Source organism: Micropterus dolomieu, linkage group LG03 (genome assembly GCF_021292245.1).
Source record: "Micropterus dolomieu isolate WLL.071019.BEF.003 ecotype Adirondacks linkage group LG03, ASM2129224v1, whole genome shotgun sequence".
Lineage (NCBI taxonomy): Eukaryota > Metazoa > Chordata > Actinopteri > Centrarchiformes > Centrarchidae > Micropterus > Micropterus dolomieu.
In genome coordinates, this window is record NC_060152.1 from 10,470,321 (window position 1) to 10,493,981 (window position 23,661).

Sequence of the window (23,661 nt, forward strand, 5' to 3'; positions counted from 1 at the left end):
CCCATCTCCCACAGAAAGCACTGCTCTGAACCTCTTGAAAACAGCTCGTTTGTAGTCCAGCCCTTCACTTCCTTTACTTGTGACGTCACAATGAAAACGTGTTATAATGCTTGCCAAGCGGCTAGCGGGGTCAGGCACGCCCTCAAACCAAGCTTGTCTGAGCGGAGGCCCTTTGGCTCGACTCGCCTTTGTTTGGGTTTCCATTGTAGGAATGTTGTACCTGTACCTGCTTCCGGGTACTTTTTTTTGTATCACCTCACCTCCGTCGAGGTTCCAAGTGAGCTGAGGGATACTAAAATGTAACGTGAAAACATGACAGACTGCTGATTGGTAAGAGAGAATATTTACTGCATCATCATTGCATGCGCCAGACAGAGGCCAGCAACAGGAAGTTTTACAGTTTCTGTATGGAATTTCATCACTAAATCCACTTCTGAGAAGTTTTGAGGTGAGAAATCAGCTGTGTAGATTTCGAATATTGACAGTTTTAAGAGAAGTGATGGCAGAACAAAAATGTGCTTGAATATTTTCGGAGTTGAGGATGCCTGTGCCAACCCGCGGGAGGAGCGTATGAGGCCGGCCAGCCGCCCGCTCACAGAGCCCTCTGCTCCCCCCGTCACACAGACCACTGCAGCAACAACGGCAGAGGAAAACACAGCTGGAAGGTTTTCATACCGCTTATCTGTCTTTACATTCTGAGTAATATTGAAACATTTTAACCGTAGATATATTTTAAGAGCTGGTGTGTGTGTGTCTCATTGAACATTACGTCGCAGCAGTTGTGTGTGGCGTCGCTATGACAAGCTACGTACTATCTCTGGGTTGTATCTGCAATGGAAAACGGAGCAGGGCCGAGTAGAATCGAGTCTATCGATTTGCGCTATGGTAGCATTTTTCGGCAAGGCAGCACAGATCGTCAAAACACCGGCAACAGTTCAACGTTTAGTCCTAATGGTAAGATGTAGAACAATGATGCACAATGCTGTGTGGTCGTGGACTGGTAATAACTTATCTCATCTGCTAGGTTACGGTCGCAGTCTGAAGCGGCTTTGATTTGGATCACACTACCTTGTTTGTTACGACCCGCCCTTCTCTGCTTCTGATTGGCTAGTAGTCCTTACATGGGAACTGCGCATGTGCAACTCCCAACAAAGATTTTGTACAAGTAAGATGCATCACTCTGTAGCTCAAGAGCGGAGTGTACAACACACAGGGTGAAAAGAGGAGCTGCAGCAATGTGCAGTATGAGAAAAATATGGCGTTTTTTGAAAATTAAACCATGTAAACCTGTTCTGGTACAACCCCTAATTAAGATTTTGAACCTGAAAATGAGCATAATACCACCTCTTTAAATAAAATAAACAGCCACCAACCACTTCTGTTTAAGTTCAAGTGCTTTTTTTGTGTGTGTTTCGGTTTCTGTGTGCCACTTTTTGTATATGTGTGTCTGCTTAAGTGTTTGAATGAACCACTCTGTTAAAGGAATGAGATCAGTGATGATCAGCTGATGATCAGCTGATCTGGGTGACATTAATGGCTCCATGTCATCATTTAACCACCAAAGTACAGATAGACAGCTAGGGTGTGTAAGTGAGCCACTGGTGGGATACAATTTTGCAAACGGTCAAGCTAAAGTAAAATGTGTTCAGCTAGCCTTGAAGAATTAAAAAAATAAAAGGAGTAATTGCAGGGCTGCATCATGAAATCATAACTTTTAAATTTATGTATGTTGAAGCTTTTCCATTTACTCAGTTTGACATTCCCTGCTGAGCTAGCTTTCTGCACAATGGCTGCAATACAGAAACCTAATCAACCAACAGTGAACTCTTGATGCTGTATTTTCTGCATGTCCAAGTATTACTGGACCATAAGAGACTCATTATACTGTATGTATATACATTAAGACCAAAATCGCTGAACTGACACTTTCATTGCAAATTACCTTGCTGTCATTACTGTGGTCTACAACAGGCCAAGATAATTATTAGTTTAATATAATAGCACTCTCCTTAAGCCATACACTAAATGAGAAACTAAAATTAAAGGAGCTGCTCTAAACATGTGACTGGGAGAACACCCACTGGGACTAATTTGTGTTAACAATGCATTTTTTTTGTTTAAGAAAAGACAACACTGCTATAGATGAAAGTTCATTTGAAAGATAATCAGCAAAATTCATTGTCTATTGAGTTGCTCTGGGGTTTCTATGATATGGCACCATCACATGCTAGTTTTAAGGATACATTTCTTATTCATCAGTATTGTGAGAACCATTAAAAACAACAATTACAAACACATTTTACCCCTTCTTGTGTAAGGGGTTGTGTTTCTTGTGATCATGTAAAGCTTTCTACCTGGGGTTCTTTTCTCTTGACTTATCTCAGCTTTGTATGGGCTGAAAGTTTCTGTATCTCCCCCTGCAAACAGATTGGTACACTTGGACTTTGGACAAGCAGTTTAAATCAGAAGCTGACCTCTGACTTCTGGGTAAATAGAGTAAGTTAACAACCATCCTCAGGAAAGATAAGACAGGTCAACTGATAAGTGAGTCAGTGGGGTTATGGAAAAGGAAAATCTGCTGGCATGAGTAGCTCAGAGAGGTCATACAGAAGTCAACTCTTCCCAGCCAGCCTTGAAGGGGTTACTTAACTAAGCATTCACACTTCTATAGAAGGTTATCTGATTGACTGGAGGAGGCACAGCTAAAAAGTGCTGCCAGCCCACTCAGATAGTGTAAATTAAAGGAGACCCCTGAGAACAGCCCAACCCTGTCCAGCCTCCACCCATCACCTCCCACCTCCCTCACCTTTCTCCCTGATAAGAGGTGCTGGACAGACAGGGCTATGGGAGCTAAAGCATATGGTCAACTGCTGTTCTGCATGAACATTTTTAGGAGCTCAATTTAAAATAAAGAGTAACAGCTGAAAAGAAACAGAGCCATATGCACCATGTGTATACTTTGTCTCATTTTGAGATCCTGTGACATCTCTCACCTCAGTTGTCTCTGATGATATGATGTCTGCTCTATCTGGCCTCACAAAAAAATACAAAAAGCGACAGGATGTTTGCTTTGGTTGAAGCAAGGTGACAACTAATTTATCACTACAAGGCTAGCCAATAATGTGCAGCTGCACAGGAAAGCTCTCCTGTCCTGCGTGCATCAGTGCTACATCAGCTCCTCTTTGTCAGTGGTTCATCAAATACATGCTGAAAACACACACATTTAGAAGGACTTCACAATGATGCTGCTTGGGTGGATGTTGATATTTAGCTTGGTCCAGGACTGATAATGAGAAAACATAGTGGTATACTGTAATAAGATATGAGGTTATTAATGTAAAGTCAACATCGTGCGTAAAATAACTTTATCAAGGTGTTTACTCTGCTGTTATGAAATCTCATTCACTTTGTCCAATTTAACCACAGCTTAATAAATTTTAACAATCACAAAAGGAACTCATATTTCATGTGAAGTAAAAACTTACAAGAGCTGCTGTGATGGAAACCAGATATAAAACTTCCTAGCACATGGAAGTTATCCCAAACACACTATCCTCTAAATAAGCCAGCCAAATGAATGTTTCAGTTCAGATGCAAAGCATTAAAAAATGCTACATACTATAGCACTAATAGTAGACTAATAGTAGACTACAAAAATGCTGTGGTTCACTGGGGTTTCTATGGTACTGTACATAAACAGAAATAAATGGTCAAACTTACCAGTCTGTGATGACAAGAAATGTTCCTCTAAAATGCTTCAGTCCACACAGAAAGCTTAAACCAAACTGCCTCACTTTCAGCCTTCTTTCCCTCCAAATTTTGAAAAAAACAAAGCATTACAAGCAGCCCTGACTATTTCTGTTGATTCCCTGTTGCTGCTGTGGTCAAGTCCTGAAGAGCGTGTGTGTCTGCCTGAGCGTGTGTGTGCGTGAGTGTGTGCAGAGTCTGGGGAAGAGGTGGTAACTTCCTCTCAAAGTTGGAGACGGAGTGAGTAACAGAGTTTTCTCTCTCCCGGCTCCAATCCACAAGAAGCAGGAAAGGCTGTCATACTATCCCTCTTTTCAGATGGGGAAAAAAGAGGAACAGCCTAAAAAGGGCAAGCTCGGAGAAGAGGGGAGGGAGAAAAGCAGTGGTTGTGTGTGGTGTGGGTGTGTGGGGGGCCTTCCCTTTGTTGTTACGGAAACAGGGAGAAAGCAACTCTAGGCAAATAAGCTTGTGTTTTTTCCATGCACAGTCCAGTGTGACATGAAAACAACAACAACACAGAAACAACATTGTGTAGCTCATGTTTAATAAACTAATAATTCATCATTTTTGGAAATAGACTTATTCACTTTCTTGCGGAGAGTTAGATGAGAACATCTATACCAGTCTTATGTCAGTTTGCTAAATATGAAGCTAGACAGCAGCTGGTTAGGCTAGCTTAGCAAAAGATTATTTCCAGTCTTATTGATCTAGTAAGTAAGAGTAAGTCTTGGCATGAAAAAAAATAAACGTATATGCCAAAGTGTAAAAATATTTGATTAACAAGGACTTTTTATAATTCATAGGCTACATTCAGAAGTATAGTACATTGCTGGTTCTCTTGGGTACGAGTGAAACAGAATGAGAATCCTTTAAAGTAAGGAAACATATTTATCCTCCTGGTGATATTCATGAGACTATACACTAGATATTCAACATCAAGTCTCCAAGAGTGTTCATGCCAATATAAACTAGTGCTGACAGAAAGCTTCCCCAGAATATCTGAAGTTGAAGATGCACTGCCATATGCCCCAATAGTGGTCTTATGCTGCCATGATGCTTACAATGCGATGAAGAATCTCCTATGTTTTATGTCTCTTTGCATTTTGAATGTTAATTCAGAAACGTTATGAGCATTTGCAATTTATTACTGGAGTCACGTACCTCCCAGAACTGCAATTTGCAGCTGTAATGAGAAGGCTATATGGTTTTGCTGAAAGCAGCCTCACACAAAACATGGTAAACATGTAATCACAATAATATGTCAACTCCCATGCTGAAGGAGTTGACATACTAATTGCTAACAGCTGCGACCTACATGAAAAAAAAAACATTCTGGTAGATAGCGTCATTGATCGACCACACAACTGACGAACACTGACAATAACGTTTGATATGTCACGTACATCTGACTTCACAGCACACACTGAACTCCTGCTAGTCATAATTTGCAAACAGCTTTACTACCAACACTTCTTCAACTGCAAGAGCTGTATACTATTGCAGTGGACTCTCCGTCTTGACCAGATTTTATTAAAGCCATACGCTCGAGAGGGTACAGTGACATTTTTCATTAGCGTTACCCCAACTATTCATGGCAAAATAGGGAAGAAAACCTAAGAGCAGTGAAATAAAGAGCTCATTTTATTCTTCCAAAGGGTCAATGTTAGAGCAGAGTTGTTATTGTGCTACACCCTGCTGGGGCTTGAAAGAACAACTTGGTCTCTAGCCCACATATTTCACTCATTAACTCGCCCGCTAACCTGAGCAGCCTGCATATGCAGAGGCTCCACTTCAGTTGAAATTGCATTGCATATTGCACCCATTGGGCTTTCAGGTTCATCACTCCAAATCAAACATCCTCCCATTGCCTCTTTCTCAAATTTCTGCATTTTCTTATGCCCTCATCAAAAAAAAAATGATGTAAGCAAACAAAGCAAAAAGGAAGACGGAGAACGTTTCTCCAATATCCCTCCATGTCAACTCAATTAATGAAGAGGAGGCGTTGGGGCTGGTGCAGGGGTTTTGGGAAAAGCTGAGTCCCTTTAGTGCCAGGATTTAAAGGTTTCACTGAGCTGCATCAGTGATCACATTCCTGCCTGGGTCTCCTCATGGCTGGCAGATGTCCACCTGTCCTGGAGCTGATTTATAGTCCAGCACTGTGTTGGTCTGAGAAGGGCGGATAAGTTAGGGGTAAGAGAATGGAGAGAGACAGAGGAAGGAAGAAAAGAAGAAGAAATTCAATACAAGTGAGGAGGTGAAAATGAGTCTTAAAGAGAAATGAGAGCGGTCTAATTACAGGGCACCTATGGCCTTCAAGGCAGACTTTTCCTGGACCTTTTCATACAAACCTGAGCATGCCAGTGAAGTGTTCAATGTAAATACACAGTATATCATGATAAGCTGTTAGGAGGCGGAAACAGGGAGGGATATGTGGCTGATGACTGGGAGGGTCTGTCTGCAGGTGGGAAAGGATGAAACTAGCAGTGAAGGGGGTGTATGTGTGTGTGTGTGTGTATGTTTGTGTGGAGACAGAGGTGGGAATTGAACAAGATAGCACTCGTTCACAAAGCTTGCTGCCAGGGTGAAGCAAGGCAATACACTCCAAACTGGTTTCATAGGAACAAAGCTAACTACTGTCTTTAACTTAAATTAATATTTGTGTTTCATGAGCGAGTTGCCTCACCCACTCATTTTCCAAAGATTGCCACGCGAAGTCTTTGTTGGTGATCTGAACACTAGCGAGGCTGTGTGAATGAACGGTTCATGGAAACCTCTAATGTAAGGCTGAGTTTGGCAGGGCAGATCACAAAGCAAAGAAAATCAAGAAAGAAACACTTGTTTGTGCCGTAGAGAACATTGTCAAAGTGCGAACACAATGAGATCCATTTAGAGGAAAGCATTGATGTTTTTACTCAAGAAAGCCAATAATGTGATAATTGACATGGAAAATAATAATTAAAGCTTTGCTTCCTTGTACAACCTGAGGGAATAAAACATCCATAGATGACTCATCTGTACACTGAACAGAGATTAATATCCTAGGAGGGCGCCCTGAGAGAATTAGCATTGTTCTTTCTTAAATCAAAAACATACTGAGATATCAAATTGCAAACACATGTTGCTAAGAACATATGTCAAGTGGCAATGTTCGTGGAAAAGTAACATTGAAAAACAGATCAAATGAGTGACAGCAAATGAGAGAGGAGGGGAAACATCTACTTTTTCTAATGTAGGTTATCATCAAGCCTGTCAAGATATAAATACTTTGGAATTCAAAAACTGCTCATTAAAACTTCCTTGGCAACCTGTAGATGGATGTCGTCTAGGCCTTTACCTTCAGGTACTCTCCACACCCTCTTTCCAGTGCATGAAAACACATGTCTCTGTCTTTGGCCTTAGTGCCCCCCATAAAAAAGCATATTGGAGGCATCTGCCAGCAGCTTCTTTATGGAACAGAAGGGATCCCAGAGCAGGGAGCTCCTGTGCACTGGGCTTGTTTTGTGATCATACGTCTGATCTCCTTCCTGCCGTGATTTTCCATTCCCTCTGCATGCATAAACAATAAATCCTAATTATCATAAAGAGACGCTCCTGCCGACCCCTGTGTTAAATTAGTATTTTGTAATTCACGAGAAAATGATCTCGTTATCACAGGAAAACAACATTTGTTATCTTGAGATCTTGAGATAATTATCCCAATATCACAGGAAAATGGAGTAAAAGAAAAAAATTTAGTGGATGGCTTAGGGCTTCTGTAAAAAAGCTTTCCAAGTTAAAATGCTTGCTTAAGTTTGTTAGCTTGGTTGCAAACAGGACAATACGTTTATTCTGATGCATTTGTATTGACTGCTGTCTCATAACCACAAACCATTGCTCCTATATAATAATATATTCATTGTGGAGCAGTTTAAACACCCATAAATGAGGTCAAATAAGGATGGTGCATTACAACAAATACATTTTTAAAACTTGCATGTTCAACCATGTGCGGGTCAAGTTTCACTATGTATGAACTTTATGAAAAGATTTACTTTATTCGCTATGACTTTTTCAAAATTTATACACTTCCAGCATACCCATGCAGTGTGCTGAATAGAAAGGAGAGGTCTGTTTGGTATTAGGCGGGAAACCTTGGACAGGAAATTGTCCAGGGTTTCACAGAGGCAGTCCATCCACAGAGCAGGCAGTGGTACAACCACCGCGATGGCTAAGATAAGGCCTAGTGTTTACCCTCGCCCCCACCCCACTCTATCACTTAACACAGATGAGTTGACAGAGATTAAAATGATTGGAAGAGGAACAGAGGAATTGCAAAAGTTACGAAGAAGCTAAGTTACATAAACACATCGACACTGTGGCAACTCATCGTGGCTCTCCCTGCCTTATATAGTTTCCCCTCCTCCCTACCTCCTCTCTCTTTTTCACCTCAGTTCATGACAGGGAGTTGCCCAAAGCCATGAGGATCCAAGCACTTTAGCTGAACCTCTCAAATTCTTCCTGCTCAGCTTATCATGATGATCTTGGTGTCAAGTTAGGTGCTATTAACAGTGAAGTTTAATTTCTTTAAAATTATGAACATTCCTTACAAAATGGGAGACAGTGTCTTTCATTGTCATGAGAGTCAATTGCTGTGCATATGAAGATGAATAATTTCTCTAGTCTGCAGTCTTCTGTTCTTGTGCTGCATTATTATTTTCTTGTTCACATGTGCCTGTGCACATTCCTGGTAGATTACTTTGTAACAGAACGCCATATTTCTACTGTTTGTGTTACTAAACACGAGGGAACACAAATGCAGAACACAGACTCAAGAGAGGTAGGATGAGAAACAGACTGTAAAAAAGAAGTGGACGTAGCCATTGTGATGTCACCTATTGGATTGTGGAGTACCGTTTTGAAGCTTCCATTGGCAAAAATACTGTTGCCATCTTGGATTTTTGGAACTAGAAGTGGCCAGGCCATATTATGATGAGAGGATGGAGCTGGGGAGGGATACGCTACCCATGGTAGCCACTTGTCAATCACACAATAACCACACCCTTAAACATACCCTGCGTTATCGTTTATTTTCCTCTAAAAGGGACCATGATTTACAAAATTAATATCTGTGCTATTGTATGAAGAAGAGAGACCTAAGACTTTAAACTCATTAGGAAAGTATTTACTGAGGTAATAAATCAAGTTAGGAGTAGGGTTATTTTCTCATATGCTTCTGTATGAGGTACATTTGACTGTGGCTGACGTGACAGTCAAACGTGAGCCGCCGGCACTGTGCATGTGGGGAATAAAAAAAAAAAAACCAAACAAAAAAACACATTCAACTTCCCGTAGAGTGTGTGACATTAGAACACTGGGCAAATCCTGTAAGATCAAGCAAAACATGGTTCCCACTTACACACACAAAGCAACTGCGGTCGCTAGATTCATTAACCTGCCCTGCTCCCTAATGTCAAGTGACATGGTGACGTTTCACAGCACCGGTGGAAGTTGGAAATAATTTCCAACCAGCCTGCCTAATGTTAAGTCCAGCATGCATCTCACAGCTCTGTGAATCACTGCATGAAGTCGAATGCATCCAACACATCTTTTCTCCACCCGTGGTGTAACCCCCTTCCTGCCATTAGAAAGAGTGCTGGGCACTTCTTCATTGGCTTCACTTTTCAGACCCAGAGGTTCCTGCTCACTGAAGAAACAGTATTATATAACATAGGATGATAAAATGATGATTCCAGCTGGCGATGGTGGAGGGTAAGGGGTGAACGAAGGTGGCTGTGCTGAGTTGAGCGACGAGTGTGGGGTGAGTAGTAGGCAGGCAAGGCAAGAGCACGAGGTGCAGGCAGGATGACAGGAGTTCAGGCAATGATCCTGAGACATAGAAAAACAGGTGTTAGTCTTGGGCAAAAACACTGACAGAATAAACTAAAAAGTACACACGGCACTAACCAGCCGAGCGCACTGATACCAAGCTGCCTCAAACAACATTCTCGTGAAGAGTTAATCAATAACCAGGGCTGATATGCTGGGCTGATGAGCTGATGAGTGGCAGGTGGGTAAGTAATCAGCCCAGTGTGCAGGGGATCAGGTACTCAGGTAGTCAAGAGAGAGAATGAGAGGAGCACCATGCTCACAACACACACAAAGAGATAGACAGGGAGAAAGACAAGAGACACCATAGAAGAGAAAAAACACTGGAAACAACAGGAAAGACTGCAGTTATGGCACCTACTATAACAGTTTATATTGCAATTGTCATGACAAAAGATCAAACAGTTTCCTGTCATGATATCTTTCCAGAGTTGTACATTCCTTTCTGTGAGTTTTAAAAAACATTTTACAGTATTTTGACTTCTGACAAGCCTTCTAACGCAAAATCTGTTACTCAAACTGGACTTCCATGATCGTCCTTCATCACTTGCCGGTACATGCCCCAACCAACAAAGTCCCTTGCATTGCTCACAGGGCTGTTTTTGGTCTGAGGTCTTATTAAATGTAGTGAAACATAAATGCAATGTTACATGAGCACATATGTTGATTCAAAAGAGGACTGGAGTTCTACTTAAACAATGTTTCTATTGCTGATGCACATCTGAACAACATTACAAAGGCCGTGCAGGAGGCCACAACTGAAATGTCTCTTTCAAATCCGTCTCCTTTGCATATTTAAGAATGGCTCTTTGTGTTCATGCAAGTATTTATGTGGAAACTATGTGACTGAACAATTTCCCCCAAAAGATATGATATGTTAGATATAGAGGATATAATGGTAAAACCCTGGAGTGGATTCCTCTACAAGCTCAGATAATAATCCTGTTGTTTGGGACCTTAACAGCCAGTCATATTAATTCACTTTTCACAGTCTGACTTTCTCAGAAAGAGAGGGAGAGAAAAACGGTCAGCTGCTGTCTGAGATAATGAATAATTATTTCCACCTCTGACTACTTCTGCCAACTGTACCACTCCTAGCAACACCAAATTCAAAATCCCCTTCTGTTTACACATGAGGCATAATGATGGGTTTTCTTTTACAGAGAACTGTAAAAGATGCAGTATATACCCCAAAATAAGCATGAACAATGTTGCACTCTGTTTATGGCTTCCTTCATGAAATTTCTGAAACTCAGTAGGTGACATTTTGTTTCTGAAACGAGAGTTACGTATGTAACTACGGTTCTATGAATTCTGGATGACCACCAGAGGCAGTGCTTAACACTGGATGTTATCCGTCTCGCACACGCGCAGGTCGAGTATTTAATTTCAACAAAGTCACCTGTGACCTGGGATGATGCGAGGCGTAGCTTATATAAGCCCACGTCATCAGGAAAAATGTCCCTACAAAATCTTCTCGCCAAGATTCTGAGTGACAGAAAACTCTAGCGGTCATCCAGAATTCATTTTGCCGTAGGTACATACGTAACTCTCGTTCTATTTCATTCTTCCTGACCACCAGAGGCAGTGCTTAACACTGGATGACTACTACCAAAGTCGTCACGAGGAATCCCACTTTACCGGGAACGGTCGGAGGGTTCCCGCAAGACAGCTGCTGCTACTGCATGGGAGGCAGCGACATTGACCCTATAAAAACGGGCAAAGGTGCATGGTGTAGCCCAGGTGGCTGCAGTGCAAATCTCACTCAGAGGCACCCCCCGCAGCACTGCCCATGAAGTGGAGACACTCCTGGTAGAGTGGCCCCGAATGTTAAGAGGCAAAGGTTGTCCCTCTGACAGCTACGCTTCCTCGATAACCTCAACAACCCACCTGGAAAGCCTTTGTTTGGACAGGGCGTGCCCTTTCCTACAGCCCCCATAGTAGACAAACAGGCTATCAGAGTGGCGAAAGCCAGCAGTCGCCTGCTTGTAATGCAGTTCTGCTGAATTGGCTTCAGGAACCCGGGGGCATGAGGAGTCATAGGCTGATAGCCGAATGACATGATTAAAGTGGGCTGGAGCCAGCCTCTTAGGGAGGAATGATGGGTTAGGCCAAAGTGCCACTCCTGTGCCATCAGAGTTCCAGCGCATGCATGCTTCACTCACTGACAAGGCATGAAGCTCACTCACTCGCTTCGCTGATGCCAATGCCAGAAAAAACGCAACCTTTACAACCACTTTAGTTCTGACTGCTCCAGAGGCTCAAAAGGAGGGAGACGAAGGGATTCCAGTACCAAAGGCAGGTCCCAACAGTGGACCATGATAGCTTGTGGGGGGTTCCGTCGCTGGGCTCCTTTAAGGAATCGGGTCACCAGAGTGTGAGACCCCACCGTCTGGTTATCCACTCTAATATGACTGGCAGAAATTGCAGCCACATAGACCCTAAGGGTTGAAGCGGAGAGCTTCTTCTCTAGCAAAGACTGCAAAAAACGCAGTATTATCGGCACAGAGGACTTTTCAGGAGCTACTTTATGAGCTCTACACCACTCTGAAAAAATCTTCCACCTGTTGGCATAAAGTGCCCTGGTGGAAGGTGCTCTGGAGTCCCTAATGGTTTGGATTAGAGCCTGGTCACATGACTCGAGGAGCGGGTCAGGCCCCTCAAGGGCCACACCCATAGCTGCAGGCGTTCTGGGCTCGGGAGCCAGATGTGGCCCCCCAGCTGTGACAACAGGTCTTGTCTCCTGGGAAAGCATCATGGGACCCCGTCTAAAAGCTTGTGCATCACTGGAAACCAGAGGTTCCCTGGCCAGTTCGGGGCCACCAACAGGAGCCTGTGGTTGCTCTGCTGCACCCTGTGCAACGTAACCGTTATCAGTGGGAATGGCGGAAAGACATAGAGGAGACGATCTGGCCACGGGTGTGCCAGGGCATCCTGTCCCAACGGACTCGTTTCCCCCCCGAGTGAAAACCAAAGCGAGCAGTGGGTTATGGACTCTGAAGCAAACAGGTCCACTTCTGCTGTGCTATATTTGACCCACATTCCTCTACCACCCCTGGGTGGAGTCTCCACTCCCCAGCAGGAGGCGTCTGGTGGGAGAGGTAGTCTGCCACCACGTTCTGTGGCCCCGGCAAGTACATGGCCTTGAGGCTGGCCAAGCGGGGGAAAGCCCACACCAGGAGTCGCCCTGCCACCTGCAGCGACTTGGCCGACCTGGGACCCCTTGCCGATTTACATGGTAGACAGCAGATGTGTTGTCGGATTGAACAAGAACATGTCTGCCTCTCAAATACGGCAGGAACTCGTACAGCGCCAAACTGATAGCATGGAGCTCGAGCACATCCTTTCCTGGCTTGTCCAGAGGCCACTCACTGCCCTGTGCTGCCACACTGCCCCCCACCCTGTGGGCGACGCGTCGGGAGGTAGTGGTAACCGGCTGGGATCAAACCCAGTGAGATGCCCTTGGACAGATATGCCCCATCTCTCCATGGCCGTAACACTAGTAGGCATCCGGTGGACACCCTGACTGTCTTGGATCTGTGTAACTGCGGATCTAAATGGAGGCCATTGATCCAAATTTGGAAGGTTTGTAAATACAGGAGGCCAAGCAGGCACCACTGATGAGACAATAGACGTCAATATGCCCATCAACCTGAGAAAAAGGCTGTAGCTCAACCTCCTGTCCTTCTGGAAATGACGGAGAAGCTGGAGTATGGTCCCTACCCGCCGTGGAGTCGGGAAGGCATGTCAGCATGTGACAGGAGTCCAGGGTTAATCCAATGAACACCACCCTTTGGCTGGGTATCAGACAACTTTTGGTGTAATTGATGGTAAGGCCCAACCTTGTCACATGACATAGAAGGGAGGCAGTGTCCTGCTCCACCTGTTCCTGGCTTGGAGCACAAATAAGCCAGTAGTCCAAATATGGGAAGATCTGCATACCACTGGCTTGCACTGGGGCCAGTGCTGCCCTCATGCACCTTGTGAAGACCCTTGGGGCTAGGGAAAGCCCGAATGGGAGCACCTTGAACTGATAGGCCACGCCTTCGAATGCAAAGCGCAGATACTGCCTGTGATGGATTGCTTTCGGGACGTGAAATAAACCCACCTTGCTGTGTCTGAAGATCTATTCTGTTGATGGCCTCCTTTTCCAGGAGGGTTGATATTTCTTGTCTCAGTGCCTGAGACTTCGTGGAATTGGTGACGGTGGTCAGCCTGATCCCACTGAAAACTGGGGGCCGGCGTTTGAGGCGCAAACCGTGTTGGTGCCTGACAGCGGTGATCTGACCGCTCGAAGGATTGTGAAGCCTGTGGGTAGCCACTGGGATGAGCTGGCATCCGAGGGCGACTGTTAACATAACCCTGTGAAGGCAGCTGTCTCAGCAGGGGTGTAGGCCCCTGAAGGCTAGCAAACTGCTGCCTAGTTTGGTTAGCCTGGATTCCCCGCTCCAAAGCCTGCTGCGCTGCCGGCCTGAACAGCTCACCTGGTACTACAGGGAGAGTGCCCTCCTGCCTAGCTCCAAAAGCAGGGATTGGGCCAGCCAGACCTGGCGACGAGCCAAGGTATGTGTTGCCATTAGCCTACCAACCTCTCTAGTCATAAGGGCAAACGCCTGCAAAGCTGCATCACTGAGGCTCTGGACAGAAGCATCCACGCCAGAGGATTGCAGAGACTGGGACAGAGCTAACATCAGGTCGGAAAAAGAGTTTCCAATACAGCCCATGTGCACCGCTGTATCATAACCTCTCACCAGAAAGTCATCCGTAATGCGACACTACGGCCTATGACGGCAAGCATCTGGTCTCAACACTTCAGTGGGTGACACAATGAGGGACGCGATAACTGGCTCCACAGCTTGCATCTGGCCCAACCCGTAACTGCTGGCATTCTGCATGGCAGCCAAGGCTCTGCCGTCAGTTGTGTGGTTAGAAAAAGCCTTGGGGTCTGGCCAGCATTTGTGGAGCTCTTGGAAGGTGCACAAAAACCCCGCCTCAGGTGGGAGATGCCTAAAGAACGCACTAGCTTTGGTGCCTGCAGTTGGTGCTTCATCCAAGTCCAAGCGTGCCAGTGCCATATGGACCACTGGCTTAATTGTGGCATGGGCAGCCTCTGAGCCTGCTCTGAACCCGCTCCCCGTCTGCTGGGAACCGGTGTCAGAAGCACGGGTGGAAGCCTCCACTTCTCCCTGCCCAGGTCTATCCTAGCAGAACTGGCTGAAGGAAGCCCTCGTCGACAGGGTATTGTCAACCCATCCTTGAGGGGTGGGGCTCCCGGCTGGGCAGTCCACACTGGTTGCAGCCCCCCTTTCTGGCTGAAAGTTAAGGACCACCGCCTAATCTCAGCGAATTCTGAGGCTAGTGTGTCTACCTTGGCTGCCAAACCATCCACATTCTTGGCTTTCTTTCTAGGATGGTCACCTGAAAGTCCGGGGCGACTATGTCTACACCGCACCTGTGAGCCTTCAAGTTGCAGTCCTTCCATTTCCGCTAGCCAACTAGCTTCAGTTCCCGTGGCATAAAACTGCAATTCATGCATTCATGCATTTGTCAGACAGCCCCTCTCTCAAGTGAGTAACACCGAGGCACGTGGGGCATTCATCATGGCCATCTGCAGCCAGCAGTGGAGCCATGCAGGAGCTACAAACATGTGTCCCTAACATGGTGGGACCCTGCATTTTTATGCAGCTTTTATATATATTTTTTTCACAACAATAACTGTTATCTAGGAGCGAAAACACCCAAAATAACAGATCAAAGTGAGCTCCTACGTCCTTGCCTTGTTATTGAAGACAAATGAAAATAACTCCTCCTTTTAACAATAAAAGTAAACTGTACCCATAAGCGAAATCACTTAGAGTAACAGATCAGAGAGAGTCTGTCTTTTATTTTAACTCAAATTAAATAACTCTCCTTCACCCATATATGTAGCTGTTAAGTTTACCGGGGAGCCAACGCTCTTTACCAAAGGATAAATTAAAGTTTACTTGACATGCTTTAAGGAGCGAAAACACTCGACAGAGAGCCTACAATCAACTAAGAATTATTGCTAAGCATAAAACAATCAGTAACAAAAGAGTCAAGGAGACCTGAAAACAGGCTCCTCACTCAAAAACAACAACTTATTTTTTAACTAAGGAAAGACTTACCTCGCCGGCCTAACTCCAAAGCTGGAGAGACAAGTGTTAGCTTGTCCTCAACCCGTGCTGATTGCTGGCGAAAACACCAATCTAACAGCAGGTTTAGGAGTGCAGCATATGATGGCTATTCTCTCTTCCTTCCTTCAATTCAACCTGCATTCGCGGATCTGCGAGAAGAATCAAGGGACATTTTTCCTGATGACGTGGGCTTATATAAGCTACGCTCCGCATCATCCCAGGTCACAGGTGACTTTGTTGATATTAAAGACTTGCACGTGCGCGAGACAGGTAACATCCAGTGTTAAGCACTGCCTCTGGCGGTCAGGAAGAATGAAATAGAACACTAGTTTCCGTTTTCAGATGGAGAGCGAAAACACAGGAGTTGTTTAATTTCCATTAGTTATACTTATTCACAAACTTAAACTTACTTAGTCATAAATATAAATTAGCACAAATATAAAACATTCGACCAATATGTCAAAAAGTAAGTTGTGTTTTGTGTAGTGGTCATCCAGGCCGACAAATGTCCTCCTTATCAAGGCTTAGAAAATTACTAGGGGTAAATACTTCTCTAGCTACCTCAATCACTTCTCTAACTTCTAGCTGTATCAGACGTCACTGAACTGAAAAGTTGAGCTGCCAGGGGAGGAAAAATTTAAGCCAGCATGTGTTGAAGTTTACAGCTGTTTTTACAGAACAGCAGAGAATATTATGGGGCATAACCACGGCCACTAACACTTACAAAGTATCAAATTTGAGGCTGACACTAAAAACAGCAAGAGTAGTGATTATGGTTTGATAAAGGCATCAGTCCCAGAACAAGCTGGAGCCAGTTTGCTCGTCTCTCCTGCACACACACACACACACACACACACACAGCAATACAGAAATTGCATAGAGACATTGTGATACAGAAGAAAAGACAGAGCAGCTGTTGACTGTCAAAATGACACATTCAGAATATTCAATGTCTTTGGCCCCAACCTACCATACGTAACCCTGCCACCAGCCTTGACCTGGCCTCCAACATTACAAAACTTTCCAAACACTTTGATGGATGGATTCTTAAGAAAAGTAGAAACACAATGACAAATCTAGGGGTCAAACAACTGGCCAAGCAAGAAAAACAGGGACAAAAAGACAAATGGACAAGAGTTCAGATTTCTCTGCCGGCCTTTGACATCTTGTGTCTTAAATTAAATAACTTCATGTAATGTCAGTTCGCAAAGAGATGCAAATTGATCTTCTAAGTAAAACATTAACAATATGTTGACATTGTTGACTTGAATTCTCAGATTAGGAGGTGAAAATGGCCCCAACTCTCCCACATGGAAAATCAGAGACATCTGAATCTACTATAGCTTTAGCTTTACACAAAACATTGCATCTTCACTTAGTACAAGCCCCTCACCCTCCTGTTCCCACTGATGTCCAGTCGACAGAACACTGCTGAATACCACACATGTTGAAAGTGTTGAAAGTGGAAGCTCCAAACTGCTGTGTAGGTTCTGCAGGTCTTTTCAGAGGTACCAATCAACACAAACAATTCAGGCCAGTGTACAAGACTGCAATTGCAGCATGTTTTGAATGCTTTACTGTTTCTGGTCCACAACAGACAAGGAGACTGGTAACACTTTTAAAAAAAGAAAAGAATAAAAATAGTCAGAACAGTTGACAAGCATCTTGTGTCTTTATGAATATGGGTATGATTTGTTAATGTTAGCAAATAATACTTAAATGTTTCACAAATCCTTTATGAATCGTCTATTGCATTGGACCGCCCTACACATCTTTCACCAATTTAGTATAAATGAGGTGTTAACACATCTGCTAAACATTTGTACCAATAAAGCAGCTAATCAAAATGTTGCAACTGAATGTTGCACCAATAAAATTGTTTTCTTATCCATTTATAACTTTTGTCTTTATGATCTTTTTTAATGGAGTGTAGCTCACAGTTTGCAACTTAAGTCTGCAAATAACCCCATACTGTACATTCTATAAACATCTTTAAACCACTTTAAATTAAAATTTGTTAACAGCATTATTTACCTGTTGGTTTAGTAATGGTGACAGTGACAGTCTGCTTGGTTACAGTACTTCATCAGGTAGATAAAACAAAACTTACAGTTCAATTCCCATTTATTTGCACGGCCAAATTAGCAGTAAATATTTGCAACATGAAGCCAGTCACTGCTACACTATAGTATCATATAGTCCCATAGTATAATATGATGTCATATAGTATAAAGCTTCTGTAGCTTTTAATTTGATTTTATAGCCTACTTTTACTCATTTTAAAGGATAGTTGTAGGTCAAAGGATGGTAAACAGAAACCAATTGTCATATTTGTATTTACCACAGACAGAATAGGATTCATAGAAAGATATCTTTGTGAGTTCACAGTACTTAGGTTGCCAATTGTGTGCCATGTCAGATCTTGTGCTGTCATCCAGATTTTCATGCTGGAACTTAACATATATTATAATATAATGTACTTAATATAAAATGATCATCAAACGATTTTGTATTTTATGGGGCCCATTGAAAGAGCAGTGCCTCCCAGTTAACAAATTCTCTGAAAAACAAAACGAAAAAAGTTGTTTGGCTTCACAATTAAAGAGTCATTTGTTGAAGTGCAATGACCCTCCTCAAAGCTTTGGCCTACAATCATGTAAGTGTGTTATCAATTGATTCTGGCAAAAGTCTTTTTAGCTGTGAAGGTCTCATGATGATGCAGAGCTAACGGCACAGATTCCTAATGACTGATTCTTTTTCTTGAATAAACAGAGGGATGTCATTGTTTTCTTCTTTACACAGACAGGTCAATCAGTTCATTTTGAAGCAAGCTATCACAGAAGGAAAAATGATGACAGTGAGATTTTAAAAGGTCTGAACATGGAAACTGACAATATCCACCCTGAATCTCCCTTTGGCCAATAGACACCCTCCTGGGGCTCACCCTGCCAATCAGGTGCCAAATAAATTCACACAGCCCCTTTCCCTGTGAGCCCGAGCCTCCATAATATACATCCTGAAACCACAAGTTTCCCAAAGTATGCCCAGCTTCACAGTCATCCCCTTTAGAAAAACAGCCACTCCTATCCTTGTATGCACTGTATACACACACACACAATGACATATAGACTTTTTAGAATTGAGCTTGAACTATCCCACATTCAAGAACTAAAAATACAAGCCCACACTGGTGTTTAGGACTGTTGAGAACAAGTTGAAGTGAAACATAACGCAGAAATGTGGGGTAAGCTGGCTTTTTTTGTCGTTAACCACAAGCAATTGTACAGCCTCAGCCTCAGGAATACATCACTCTCAAAAGTCTGCACATAATGACATAGAAACTGACATTAATAATATGTCAACAAACAATCTGATTCAATTCATGCTTTTCCCACAGTGAAGGTCTAACATTGACTGGGCTACAATGAATAAGATACCACACGCAGCAGGCTTTACAGTGCACAAACATGCTTTGAAAAACAAAGATGGGTAAAATGCTCTTAAGACACATTTGAGTGTGTGTTTGTGGGTGTGTTTATGCATCTGAATTTGCGAGTGGAGAGTTTTTCAGAGCTGTAAACCCTAGACATGGCTATAGTACATCTCAGTTTATGCAAGTACCATTTACATATATATTTATGTGTGCCTAAATGTGTGTATGTACAGGATGTGTCCAGTGATGCAGACCAGAGCCATTAGATGCTGTCTTTTTTTCTCCTCCCTCTCATTAAGGTGGGGCCTGAAGGAGTGTAATCGAGATAATAACACGGTTGCACACACAGCTGCTGATGGGGACTTCGCAGCTGAGCCAGGTTGAAAGTTAACACTGCTGAAAGTCAGAGTGCTTACTTGACAGCACATTCTGAGGACAGGACCCAACAAGACATGAGAGAGAGAGAGAGAGCTGATGTGAAAGGCGGATGAAGTGGTGCCTCTGCAAACCTTAATTTTTGTGCATGTTTAAAGGCCACGACTGTGACAATGAATCCAAGTGAGGACCAAGAATCACAGCAAAAGCACACGTTCAAACTTCTTCAAGCTTCTCAAATCATTCCTGCAGCATAATCCTCTCAAGAGTTGCTAGTTAGGCTTGATTTTCAGAAATGTTCATTTTTGCACAAGTAAAACAGTTTCAAGTCTGATCCTATGCACTCATGCGCGCTAATATTGCAATCCTGCAGACACCCACCAACAACATAATAATCACAGTGGTCCACACCCACATCAGTTGGTACACACCGCTGACTTTTTGGCCTCTGAATCACTCGGGCGTCTGATTCCTGTTTGCCACCACCCCAGAAGCTTAAGCCCCATGTAATCGTTCAACACCATTGCGCTTCTTTTCCTCTGTCCCTCCATCCTGCTGCCCCCCTCTGCAGGGAAGTGTTGACTCATGGTTGACCAAATCAACAGTTTCGAGTTAGAGGCATCCATCTGGACTGTGGCCTGCTGGTCATTTACCTCAATACCGGAACAAACCCCTGCAGTTATAGTCAACACACACTGACACTTGTGATAACAAGCTGAGCTGCTTTTCATTGGAAAACAAGCACTTTGACACCATCGCACAGTCGGTGGAGTAGAATGGTGTCAAAAAGTGAATGAGCAGCTTGTAATTGTGCCAGAACAAGTTTTGTCACAATTTCTGTTTTTTAAGACCCGAGGGTTTTGGGAAGCACATGTCCTTCCATGCTCTGTTCTTAGAGGCCTCCAGCCTGCACATAAGTGTGACCTTCCTTTCTTCAAACAGATATTAAAGAACAGCAGGACATTTGTTTGGTTGCAAGCCATTGGCTGCATGTCAGAGTGAAGGAGCTCTCAAAACATTTTCATCTGTCAGCATCTGATCTTCTGTGCATGCATTCACACCTTTTAAGTTAGCAGCTAGTACTTAATGATTTACTCCTCCCAGTGAGGAGCTGGAGCAAGAGCTGACATGTACAGGACAAATCTCATCTTTTTGTGCACAGTCAACCCATATCAAAGCACCCTCTTACTGTAAGCTATCGCATCCTTCAGGCTCAGCCGAGAATATATTAACGTCATTTAAAATCTAGAGCTACTGAGTTCATGAACCATTTGTTCCATTCAATCCTGGTAGCATGTGTGTAGCAAAAGTTCAGAGTCAGAGATATATTTATGGGGATATCCAATATAGAGACTCATCTTCAAGTCTCAAATTTGAACCTCTGTGATTAATGAAATCCACAATTTCTTCAGGTTAAAACTCTAGGGATTCAAATTTCTGCAGATGCAGCACTGCACCAACAGCCAAAAAATTCACCCTGACAATCTCTGCTGAATGCTTATCACAGCCATTATTTTATGATAGAGACTACCCTCAGGGCCATGAATACATCAACACCTGAGAGTTCAGGGAGTGTAGTAAGCGAACCCTGCCTGTGCAACACACAAACATGTCAGCCTGTATGAAAGTGTGTTTGGGATTTGTGTGCATAAACTTGTGTGTGCTTACACACTTATGAATGCACTGCATGTGCATGCGTGTGTTCTGCATTGCATTTTTCAGCCCTCCCATGACAGGGGAATGCACAAATGTGACTCCCTTGGAGTGGAAACCATCTGCTTCACTTGTAATCAGCTTATGCCGTGTCAGGGTGTTTACATTGAGGCTGCATGCTTGGAAGAAAACAAACGGGCAAGACTTCATAAATCAGTTTCCTGTTCAAGCCCCCAGAGTTTATGCAGCCACAGCATCGTGCGATGCTTATTACTTATGAAACGAGTGACCTGCAATCTGAGAAACATGCAAAAGCTGCTCATTTGACTGGTTCTTTAAGTATGGTAAGTGTTGTTGTGTCTTCCGGATGTTTGCAGATAGAAATAAGCTGGCAAGACTTGAAATGTTATCTATTTGTTGCATTGTCTATATGTTTAATGTTTAATGTCCAAACTTAATCCAAGAATGTCAAATTTTTTGCTTCATTGGTTGAAATGTAAACATCTCCTCTGAGAGAATGAAATTCCAGTGCTGCAGCTGTGGCGTCCAACTACAAAGCAAGCGAGACTGCTTGAAACCCCCCCCAGGTTTCTCACAGCACGCAGTCTATTCCACTTGCTTTCAGACCAAACTTCTCCTGGAACCAACCCCATGAGCAGCAGCATTAGCTGTAACTTGAGGATGAAGCCGGTGTGTGCCAGTTTTTAGTATTAGTTTTTTTTTTTTAAAGACCTTTCATTTAAAACAGTATGTGTATAGCCTTTTTAGCTGCACAAACTTGAAATCGAAGGAGTGTTCTTGGTCAACACCCATGCGTATTTGCAGCATTCTTAGCTCATTGACTCATTGTCAAGTCATTTTCAGCATCCAGAAATAGAATCAATGGCTCGTTTGGACAGTACAGTATAGGGGGTAATGTTTAGCCTGGAGCTTCAGCAAGGCCAGTCGTGCAATCTGGAGAGCTCGTCTGCTGAGTTCACCCCAGGACATATGAGTGGAGAAAATAAACTATTACAGGCTCACAAAGTATTCACTGGAAGCAATGGGTTTAGGCAGAGAGTGTGTGTGTGTGCGTGTGCGCGTGTGCGCGTGTGAGAGAGAGATGATGATGCATGCAAGTGTGTGGTGGGAACAATAAACACAGCTTGAAGCCTTGAACTCTAAACCACAGGCTGCTATACCAGTTTTAGTACATACATTGGTGCATAAACACAGCTGACACCTTGTCAAAGTTGAAAAAAAAATTCTACTAATTTGCCAGCACACCATTTGCTTTGTGAATATAAACATGCTGACTGAGATGATAAAATGCTATATTATTGTGCAAATATTTAAGCCTATATTTGTACACCAATACAGCAATGATTCATCAGTAGGAGGTTTGAGATGTTGCTAGTTAACATCTGCCTTTTGAGTTATTCTGTTTCTCCTCTCTCTGTAACTGAACCTTCACCAATCTCCCTGGATGTTAATCTCTCCTGGTCTGAATCCCTGCTGCTACTCCTGATGGTCCAGGTGTTTGGAAGAAAGGCAACTTAACTTGCCGCTGACGTGGCAAGTGTATATACAATGGAGGAGCGGGATCACTGGGAGCCTAATAAATAACAGTCAGGCCCTCTTAAAGCACATTTTACAGTACAGGGGATCATTTACAACAAGAATACTGCAGCAAAAATGTAATCTGGGCTTTGGTGCAAAGCATTTCCACAGATGGAAGATCCAAGTTTCATTATCACTGTATGGAGAGAATTCAGACACATCAGTTTCTGTTTCATTGCTGCCTTCCAGTTTTTTTACCAATAGCAAGTTTATTTATATACTACCTTTCAACAACAAGCAATTCAAAGTGCTTTATATACAATGAACAAAATTATAAATGCAAGACTTTTGTTTTTGCCCCTATTCATCATGAACTGAGCTCAAAGATCTAAGACTTTCTCTATGTACACAAAAGGCCTATTTCTCTCAAATCTAAATCTCTCAAACTCTGTGTTAGTGAGCACTTCTCCTTTGCCGAGATAATCCATCCACCTCACAGGTGTGGCATATCAAGATGCTGATCAGACAGCATGGGTATTGCACAGGTGTGCCTTAGGCTGGCCACAATAAAAGGCCACTCGAAAATGTGCAGTTCCATCACACAGCACAATGCCACAGATGTTGCAAGTTTTGAGGAACAATCAGTTTGCATAACCAAAGAATTTCTGCACAAACTGTCAGGAACTATCTCAGGGAAGCTCATCTGCATGCTCGTCGTCCTCATCAGGGTCTCAACCTGACTGCAACTTCACACAGCCATTGAAGAGGAGTGTACCAACATTCCACAGGCCACAATCAACAACCTGATCAGCTCTATGCGAAGGAGAGGTGTTGCACTGCGTGAGGCAAACGCAGTTTTCTGGACCCCCCCCCCCCCCCCCCCCCCCCCCCCAC

General features: G+C 43.5%; 1 protein-coding gene and 1 long non-coding RNA gene across 2 annotated transcripts in view; both read right to left on the reverse strand.

Annotated features, from left to right (window-relative positions):
* eva1ba (eva-1 homolog Ba (C. elegans)) overlaps window positions 1-3,994 on the reverse strand; it is a 16,779-nt gene extending 12,785 nt beyond the window's left edge. The window contains exon 1 of the mRNA XM_046045296.1: window positions 3,721-3,994. The gene's annotated coding sequence lies outside the window, so the exon portion shown is untranslated. The remainder of the gene's footprint in view (window positions 1-3,720) is intronic.
* A 4,800-nt stretch (window positions 3,995-8,794) lies between these two features.
* The window catches only part of LOC123968296, a 22,786-nt gene continuing 7,919 nt past the window's right edge, over window positions 8,795-23,661 (reverse strand). The window contains exon 4 of the long non-coding RNA XR_006824435.1: window positions 8,795-9,612. This is a non-coding gene — a long non-coding RNA (uncharacterized LOC123968296). The remainder of the gene's footprint in view (window positions 9,613-23,661) is intronic.